Source organism: Triticum dicoccoides, chromosome 6B (assembly GCF_002162155.2).
Source record: "Triticum dicoccoides isolate Atlit2015 ecotype Zavitan chromosome 6B, WEW_v2.0, whole genome shotgun sequence".
NCBI classification, from domain to species: domain Eukaryota; kingdom Viridiplantae; phylum Streptophyta; class Magnoliopsida; order Poales; family Poaceae; genus Triticum; species Triticum dicoccoides.
In genome coordinates, this window is record NC_041391.1 from 716,035,020 (window position 1) to 716,045,607 (window position 10,588).

Here is a 10,588-nt window from a genome sequence, read left to right on the forward strand (position 1 = left end):
CGACCGCGGGCGCGGGGGCTTCCGCTGCTGCGTGCAGCGCGGTGGTCAGGCTCGCGGCGGGCGCGCGTGCTGGTGGTGCGCGTTGGCCGTCCTCCAGTCGGGGCTCCCCTGTCCCACCCCCTGGACGGCGGCGAGCGGCGCGGGATGGCTCTTCCGGTGAGTGCTCTTGGCTGCGGGTGCGGGCTGGCTTCGCGATTCTGGTCGATGGTTGGGCGGGCTGCCGTTGGTGGCCTCGCGTCGAGCTGCGGCGGGCGCCATGGTGAGGCGACACGGGTGTGTGTCCGGTGGGGAGTTCTCAGGAGGGATGGGAGGCCCCGATGGCCACCCGTCGCCGGTGCAGGGGTGCACCGGTCCGGATGCGTCCGCTCCTCCTCCCCCTTTCCTCGGCTGTGTGCTCTTTGTTGGAGTTCTGGTGATGTTCGAGGCAGGGCGGTTGCTGGCATCTTCATAGGCGGGGGCTGCCAGTCAGGCCAAATCCAAGGCCTTTGGGTGTTCACGGAGTTGCTTGGATGCTGGGCGGCGGCCCTGGCGGCGGGAGGCGCGGTGTTCGTGGGCGGAGCGCGCGTCTTGGGTGCGGTCGGGCAACCATGGCCACGTGGGTGACATGGTTGGTGATGTTTGGCGAAGCATGGTGGTTTGGTAGAGGGTTAACACCGGAGTACATAACTTGTCCGGTCTTCTCCGGCCGACGGTGGCGGCGCCGCGGGCATCGTTTCCTTCATGAAGGCTCCGTCGTGGTGTTCTCTTCTCTCCATGTTGCTCCGGGTGAAAACTTGATCTCCGAGATCGGGCGGTGGCGGCTTTCGGGGTCGTGCCCTTCTTGAAGGCACCGCCTTGGAGTCCATGCTTCGCCATCGTCCCGCTTGACTTCTTCTCGGTGGCTAGGTCTCGGAAGGTCCTCGTCGGCCCCAAGTGTTTGGTTGTGTGCTTGGTGGTCGATTGGGTAGTGTTGCGGTGCATCGGCACCCTTGTATCTTGCCTTGGGTGTGTGTTGTGTGTGGGGCTTTGCGTGTTGTACCCGGATTTGTACTTCTGGTCATTGCTTTATATATAAAGCGGGGCGAAAACCTTTTTCGGTAAAGCTAATGGTGTGCATGCAAGACTACGCTTTATCGGCTAGAAATCCGGAGGGAGGACCCACATGCGAGTTGAAGAACGAGGAACTGCCATAGTGCCCACTGATTCGATCCACCGCATATGGCATCCTCACTGCTTTCGCCTAGCATAGGACATATATGGTCACCATGGTCGTCCAACTTCACCAAGTATGTCACGTTGTCGGTGTAGATGCAGTTGCTTTGGACCCCGCCGTGCCTCACTGTCGGCACATACACCACCTTGGACCACATTTGCGCCATGATCCTCCGTGAGTAGCGCGTGGCAGTAATATAACCTTTGCTATGGACATCACCTTATGTGGTCATCTGAGTTGATGACAACCGTACAACATGCTTGTTTTCGGTCACGATTGTTAATACTACACAATCTACAATCATACCGTTATATGATTTGCATGCATGCTTGAATCACATAAGAACTCAATCTGAATAGAAATTTAACCACGTTCAAAACACGTAAATATATTAAGCAACATAACCAAACGAAGAATGAATAATTCATAATTTTTGTATGCCACGAGACAATATACAAACCATACTACAGATTGCACGACTATTTTAACAAGGCATATATATCTTATAATAAAATGCAGATTTATATATTATTGGCATTTCCACAACCTATATGTACCAATTTATGTTAAATGTTGGCCTTAGACACTAGGGATAAAATAAAAATGATGCTACCTCAGGCCATTCTTAATCGGCTAGATGTCTGGAGGGAGAACCCATATGCGACATGAAGCGTAATTAATTAAAGAACAGCCAGCTGATTTGATACTCCACATGGCGTCGTCATATTCATGGGCAACTTGGTCATCCAACCAAGTTGAATACACGAGATCATCCATATAGATGCAGCTTCTCTGCACCCCGCCACATCCAGCAGCCGCCGTGTCCACTGTCTTGGACCACATGTCCCCTAAAAATAAGGCATGGTCACCCAAGCTCGTTACCTCCTCCCACCTATGAGTGCACTCTGTCGTTGATGTTGATTCATTAGCAAGTTGAAACACTTTAACATAAGGCACACGGAAATTCCTCGTAACCATCGCCAGCTTGCCATGCCACTCAATGATGTAGTTTTGACACATGACAGGGTCGCTAAGGTTTCGGATCCGAAGCTGGTGGGGTTCACCGATGACCACCAGCCTGCCGTCTTTGTTCACACCTATGTCAAACTTGATTACGTCCTCAATGAGGGTAAAGCCATAGAGCCGTCCATTGCAGAATACTATGTCCTTGAGTCTTGGCTGAGCAAGTTGTTTTACTGTCCACCTGTTGTCCTTACAACCAACCCGGCAGACGGCGATGCCGCATTGGGGGATGATGGCGGCCAGCATACATCCACTTATGGCGGGGCATTCCGAGAAGACAACCTTTTGAATTATGTTGCTTGAGCCACCCGCCAAGATTGCACTAGTGTCCTTTGCAGGGAGTGGCACCTCAACACCGGAGAAGAGGTTCACGACCGCAAGCTGCATGTCCTGTCCGAGCATGGCGATCCAGCCACCGTCGTAACCTCCCACAAACCGCTTTCCAATTGCTTTGCTTGGGAGAGGGATGTGTAAGAACTGGCCGTCCTCAGGACAGTATATGTTCTTCGTCTTGCTGTCATTGACGCCGTTGTCGCGCGATGAGGAGAAGAGAAGCCACGGTATAGTGGGCGGAGCAGCGTGCCACGGCGCGATTGCAGAGGCTCGCCACGACCTGCAAACGGCGGCGAAGCGGATGCGGTGGAGCAAGCCGGGGACTTTGACGTAGACCACATGGAGGAGATCGCCGGGGAGATCGGACCAGTTGTGCGTTGACGTCATCAACGGCGCCCTCTGTCGGATGCTAGCTAGATACACGCCCGCCGTCGGCCGTACGTCGATCTGCGCCGACGAATTGAGGACCGGTTTGATTGATTGAGTTCGGATCGATCAATTACAACCGTGAGTAACACATAATAGTACGTACACGGACACGGAGACGTACGAACATGCTAGCTAGCTGCAAGCAAGAGGACACGTGTACGAGTGTGTTTCTGCGTCGCCGAGAAAATTCATTTAATAAGTCGTCTCCGTTGATCTTCTTGTATGTATTGAGTTGCGACAGTTAGAAAAATAGGTTTAGGGTTTTTCGTGGGGTCTTTCTATACATAATGACCAGCACATATAAGTTACATATGTATAAAATACATGTATATATCACGCTAGACCTATTTAACACCGACCAATAGGAAGAGTACAGTTTGGCTTTAAAAAGGAAAAACGATCAAAAAAGTAAGTTTAGTCGTGTTGAGTAACCTTCTCGTCTTGTTTTGTTTTTTTAGGGGAAAGCTTCTCGTCTTGTTGTCGACAGGGCCGGCCCTGAGGGGGGGGGACTTGTCTGCTCCCTCGGCGTGTGCCCATCCGTGCTTCCGCATACGTGGCTTGATTTGATTGAAACAGAATAAGACCCGGCTCCACCCCCTTAAAATTAGGGGGGAGATGATTAGATTAGAAAAAAAAGGAAAAAAGATAGCCGTAAGATGAAGTAGGAGCACGCATGAGAGCATAGAGAGGGAGCAGGGCCCCCGGCCCGACGGTCAAGGGGCCCCTCGAGGCACGCACGTAGGCAAGGGCCCTTGCCCAGCTAGGCACCAATGCCAGGGACGCAGGGATCGCGCAGAATCAGCGGCCTAATTTCCTTCAATCTCGCACACAAGTCACGCGTGCAAACGCAGCTTTCCTTCCTCTATACCGTGGCTATTTCCCAACTAGTAGTTCTGTAGGTGTACATCGCCATGTACAGATGTACTCTATTCACCCTTTCAAATTTAAATCTTTATTCGATATACTAAGCCCCGATCTCGCTCTTCGTGTTTCTCTCGCCGGCAGCGAACACTGAATCGATGGGTTGCTCAAGGCCGAGGGGATCTTGTTCTGGGCCCCAATCGCCAGAAATGAATGCACACTTGAGCGCCTCCCGCAAGAGCCAGGCACCAGTCCACTTTGTGTCATCGTCGAGCGCCCGTCATCGGATCACCGACGTTGATCCAATCCAACCAATCTTAGATACGTCATATTACCGCTTCTCATTTATACTGCTAACCAACTAATGTAGTTTTCTATACACGATGCATTTCTTCCGCCATTCCATCTATAGAATGTTCTTTTTAGGTTTATCTAAGAATCTGTTCATACCGTTTATATTTGGGTATATTATTAAAATCGAAATATAACGCGACAGCTGCGCTACATGCTAATTATAGACTTCACAAGAGATCAAGTTGCAGCGGCAACTATATGAGCGAGAGCGAGTTATAAATCTCGTATCTACTATTATTGTTATAATTTTTCTATATTATATAAGGGGCCCTGAGTTTTTGTTTCGCCCCGGGCCCCCAAAATCTCAAGACCAGCCCTGGTTGTCGACAGAGAGGAGCTATATTTTTTTTTTGAAAGATCCAGGGATTCCTGGCTTTGCATTGATTTAGCAGAGAGCAAATGGGAAACAAACATGAGGTGGGTGACCCGTAGGTCAAGGATTAAAGAGAAAAGAAAGTGGAGAGAAAGGGAAAAGAAAACCTAGGGTTTGAGCATGTTACATATCTCCCAACGTATCCCCGAACGGGGGCTCTAGGTTCGTCGCGCCCGCAACGCGCCACAGCTCGATGGCTCTTCTGATGGACGAGACTATCTCAGAGGCGGATGCCACCTTGCCCCTGAAAGTGCAATCGTTTCTTTCTCTCCAAATTTCCCACATAGTCAGGAGGATGAGGGAGTTGACAGCTTTTCTGAAAACCGGGCTGGTGTCGTTGATTATCTTGGCGGCGATGAGCGTGGAGTTTGTCATCGGTTGCCATCTGACCGGGTCGACGGCGTCACAACCGTTCCATTGTTGAAATGTGAGATGGGCCTAGAGCCCATATAACAATTTTAGATTTGATCTCTAAGGGCCCATGTAGGTGGCATGACAAGGTGGTGGGAAGTTTAGTCCCACCATGCTAGTGGAAGTAAAGTTGGAGTGGTTTATAAGGGTGGCTCTTCTACATGCTATTGGAGCTTGAGAAGAGAAGAGGCCCTCGCGCGCTCCTCCTCCGCCGCCCGCCTCGCCACGCCTCGCCTCGTCGCGACGCGACGCGACGCGACGCGGCGCGGGTTGCGGGAATGAGCCGAGCCGAGCTCACACCTATGCGCTTATTTTTGCCAGTCACTAACGGAGAGGTTCTGACAGCAGGGCCACGATTCGAGACGTTGGATCGTGGGCTGTCACGGACTTGGACGTGGGTCAAGCCCACGTCTCTCCACGCGGCTGCGTCTATATAAGTGTGTTGTGTCCCCTAACCCTAGCCGTCACGAACAGATCACATCTGCTCACGTGCACGCCCACCATCGTTCCTTTGCTGCTGCTGCCGCCGGTGACTCCATCCCGTCCGCCGCGTACACGGTCGACGGGAGAGCAGGTCTCCGAAACCACGCCCTTCTGGTTCCTGTACGGGGTGAGGGGCGAATAGGTTTTTGGGCAGCGATTACGCGACTGCTCGCTTCCGATCGTCTACTTCCTCTGCGTCCGCGTCGCCTTCATCATCACCATGTCCACCGACCCCGACCGTGCCACCGCCGAGAAAGCTGAAGCCGACAAGAAGGCCGCCGAGGACGCCGCTGCTGCCACCAAAGCCGCGGCCTCTGCATGGCCTACTGAAGGGTATAACTCATTTATCCCGCTCCTGATTAATTTCATATTAGCAGTACTAGCAGTATGTGTAGATTTGTCTACTGTTTGCTTAGTACGTGCATGTTTAGATCAAAGTCAGTACGTCATCAACTTAGTCAATGCCATGCTAGTGATTTACTCGTGGATTAATTTAATCGAGAAATTGCCTATTTATTCAACAATCCAAAAACCTATTATGTGTAAGAATTTTTCGGCAAGTGGCTTTGCCACAGCACTAAAACCGGATAAGTTTACCGGTACATATTTTAAGCGTTGGCAGACAAAGACCACTTTATGGCTCACGGCTATGAACCTGTTCTGGGTCACCAGTGTGTCCACGGGAACGATTGCTCTTGAATAGGAGAAGGCGTTCAGGGAGGCAACCACTGTGTTTCTCGGAGCAGTTCTTAGCGTGATCGGAGATAAACTGGTCGACGCATATTTACATGTGCATGTCGCCGAGGATTTGTGGGAGGCGCTCGAATCTAAGTTCGGGGCCGCCGATGCAGGGAGCGAGATGTATATTATAGAGCAGTTCCACGACTACAAGATGGTTGAGAACCGTCCTGTACTGGAGCAGGCTCATGAGATAATATGCATTGTTAAGGAGCTTGAGCTTCTGAAGTGCGAGTTACCGGGCAAGTTTGTCGCGGGCTGCATAATCGCTAAGCTCCCCAATTCCTGGAGGAACTTTGCCACCACTCTAAAACATCAGAGGCGTGAATTCTCTGTGGAGGATGCCATTGGCCATCTGAGTGTTGAGCAGAATTCGAGGGCAAAGGACTCGCACGGAAAAGGGGCCAAAGGTACTTTTGTTGCCAACATGGTGAACCAGAGGAACTTCAACTCCCATAAGTTCAAGGGAAAGAACGGTGTCCAACAGAATACCGACTTCAAGAAGAAGGGTAAGAAGACCTTCAAGAAGAACAAGAAGGATGAGGGCTGCTTTACTTGTGGTTCGACTGAACATTGGGCCAACAAGTGCCCAAACAAGTTTAAGAAGTCAGGAAATGACTCCAAGTCTGTCAACATGATTGTGGGCAACAATGAGACTGGTGCATCTGGGTACGGTAATTTATTTACTGTTTTTTCAGTGTTTCAGCCTACCGATTGGTGGGTGGATACAGGTGCAGGTATTCATGTGTGTGCTGACATTTCATTGTTCTCTTCTTACCAGGTCACAGGCCACGGGTCCGTATTGATGGGGAATGGCGCGAGTGCTTCTGTTCATGGTGTTGGCACGGTCGATCTGAAGTTTACTTCGGGAAGGATCGTGCAGCTGAAGAACGTGCAGCATGTCCCCACCATCAAGAAGAACCTCGTTAGTGGCTCCCTTCCATGTAGAGAAGGGTTTAAGTTGGTATTCGAGTCTAATAAATTAGTTGTTACTAAGTATGGACTATTTGTTGGAAAAGGTTATGAGAGCGGAGGGATGTTCCGCCTTTCCCTCGCAGATTTCTGTAATAAAGTCGTGAACCATATTCTTTCGAGTGTTAATGAATCTGAGGTTTGGCATTCACGTCTTTGTCACATAAGTTTCGGTGTTATGACGCGGCTAGCTAAGTTGGATTTAATCCCGAGTTTCACTTTAGCCAAAGGTTCTAAGTGCCTGTCATGTGTGCAAGCTAAGCAACCTCGCCAGCCTCACAAGGCTGCGGAGGAGAGACACTTGCACCATTAGAACTCATACATTCTGATCTTTGTGAGATGAACGGTGTATTGACTAAAGGTGGAAAGAAATACTTCATGACATTGATAGATGATTCCACTAGATATTGCTATGTGTACCTGTTAAATACTAAAGATGAGGCTCTACACTACTTTAAAATCTATAAGGCAGAAGTTGAGAATCAACTTGAAAAGAAAATTAAATGATTCCGTTCAGATCGTGGTGGAGAGTACTTCTCGAGTGAGTTTGATTCCTTCTGTGCGGAACACGGCATTATTCATGAGAGGACGCCTCCCTATTCACCCCAGTCAAACGGGGTTGCCGAGCGGAGAAACCGTACTCTAACTGATCTGGTTAACGCCATGTTAGATACGTCGGGTTTATCCAAGGCATGGTGGGGGGAGGCTATATTGACGGCATGTCATGTCCTGAATAAAGTTCCGATAAAGGATAATGAGATCACTTCCTATGAGAGATGGGCAAAGAGAAGGACAACACTCTCGTACTTGCGTACTTGGGGCTGTTTGGCGAAAGTCAACGTGCCGATCCCCAAAAAACGTAAGCTTGGACCCAAGACTGTGGACTGCGTTAATTTTGGCTACGCTAAGAACAGCGTTGGCTATAGATTTCTAGTAGTAAAATCTGAGTTACCTGACCAGAAGGTCGGTACAATCATAGAGTCTAAGGATGCTACATTCTTTGAGGATATTTTTCCTATGAGAGATATGCAAAGCACTTCTAGACAGGAATCTGAGGAGACTCCTGAGCCTGCCATTCCTATGGAATATTATGAACGAACACATGATGAAAATCCTGAGGAGGATGACGAGGAAACCCTTGGTAGGGGCAAGAGACAAAGGACTGCAAAGACCTTTGGTGATGATTTCTTCGTGTACCTCGTGGATGATACTCCCACTTCCATCTCAGAAGCGTATGCCTCTCCAGAAGCTGACTACTGGAAGGATGCGGTCTATAGCTAGATGGATTCCATCATGGCTAACGGGACATGGGAGATCACTGAGCGTCCCTATGGTTGCAAACCATTGGGATGTAAGTGGGTGTTCAAGAAAAAGCTTAGGCCCGATGGTACGATTGAAAAGTACAAGGCCAGGCTTGTGGCCAAGGGCTATGACCAGAAAGAAGAGGAAGATTTCTTCGATACTTATTCACCTGTGGCTAGACTGACCACCATTCGAGTATTACTCTCGTTGGCGGCCTCACATGGTCTTCTCGTCCATCAAATGGATGTTAAGCCGGCTTTTCTGAATGGAGAGCTAAATGAGGAAATCTACATGCAACAGCCAGATGGCTTTGTGATAGATGGTCAGGAAAGGAAGGTGTGTAAGTTGCTGAAATCTTTATATGGCCTGAAGCAAGCACCTAAGCAATGGCATGATAAGTTCAATACAACTCTGACATCTGTTGGTTTCATTGTTAATGAGGCTGACAAATGTGTATATTATCGCCATGGTGGGGGCGAAGGAGTTATACTGTGCTTGTATGTTGATGACATACTGATATTCGGAACAAACCTCAAAGTCATTGAGGACGTCAAATCGTTTCTGTCTCAGAACTTTGAGATGAAGGACCTTGGTGTGGCTGATGTTACCTTGAACATCAAGCTACTGAGAGATAATGAGGGTGGGATCACACTTCTGCAATCCCATTATGTTGAGAAGGTGTTAAGTCGTTTTGGATATTCGGACTGCACACCATCTCAAACACCATATGATCCTAGCGTGTTGATTCGAAAGTCCAAAGGCATGGCTAAAGATCAATTGAGATACTCTCAAATCATTGGTTAACTGATGTACCTAGCGAGCGCAACGAGGCCTGACATCGCGTTTGCTGTGAGCAAACTGAGCCGGTTTGTTTCCAAACCGGGTGATGTACATTGGCATGCTGTTGAAAGAGTTATGTGCTATCTGAAAGGTACTATGAACTATGGACTTCACTATACCGGAGACCCGTCGGTACTTGAAGGGTATAGTGATGCGAATTGGATCTCTGATGCTGATGAGATGAAGGCCACAACTGGGTATATGTTTACTCTTGGAGGTGGCGCTGTTTCCTGGAAGTCTTGCAAGCAAGCGATCTTAACGAGATCGACAATGGAAGCAGAATTACCAGCATTAGACACTTCTGGTGTTGAAGCAGGATGGCTTCGAGATCTTTTGATGGACTTGCCACTGGTTGACAAACCGGTTCCGGCTATCCTTATGAACTGTGACAATCAGACTGTCATCACCAAGGTGAAGAGTTCAAAGGACAACATGAAGTCCAACAAACACATAAGAATGAGATTAAAAGCTGTCAGAAAATTAAGAAACTCCGGAGTGATAGCGCTGGACTATGTCCATATGGCTAAGAATCTGGCAGATCCCTTTACGAAAGGGCTATCACGTGTAGTGATAGATAGTGCATCGAGGGAGATGGGTATGAGACCCACATGAGTTGCCATGGTGGTAACCCAACCTATGTGATCAGAGATCCCGTGAAGTAGGACCTGGGAAACAAGCCACTGGTGAACTGAGGAGAGTAACTTTACTAACCCGATCCGTTGGAGATGCAATACTCTCGGAAACTGTATGGAAGGATGACTATTGTCTTAATGTGTTCCAAGGCTTATATGTATAAGCAAGATGCTATCCTACAGAGCGATCTTTGGAGGAACACACCTATGTGAGCCCAACTGCTAGTCACAGTCTATGAGATTGGGGTGATCTCTAGTAAGCTCATGAATAGGCCAGGAGTGTGACTTATATGCTCCACCCGAGGGGTCAGTCTTCGGCAGTCCATTACTAGTAAGACATGTGGTGAAACTTCTTTACGCCAAACTAACAATTCAAGGCATAGTCCATTGTTCAGTTGTGAAGGAGTGTAGCTACTTGCTCTAGGTGAAGCTCAACCTTAACAGGTCTTCACTGAAACACTAGTATATGAAATGCATCTATATGATCAGCTTGTCACCTCCCCCTCCTGTCCCGCGACGCTCCCGCGGGCGTCCGGGGGGCAACCCTAGCGCCGCCGCCGCCACCCTCCCCTTCTCTCTCTCCTCCCTCACCGCCGCCAAGGGGCACGAGCGGGCGAAGCCCGGTCGTCGCCGGCGGCGGCGGGG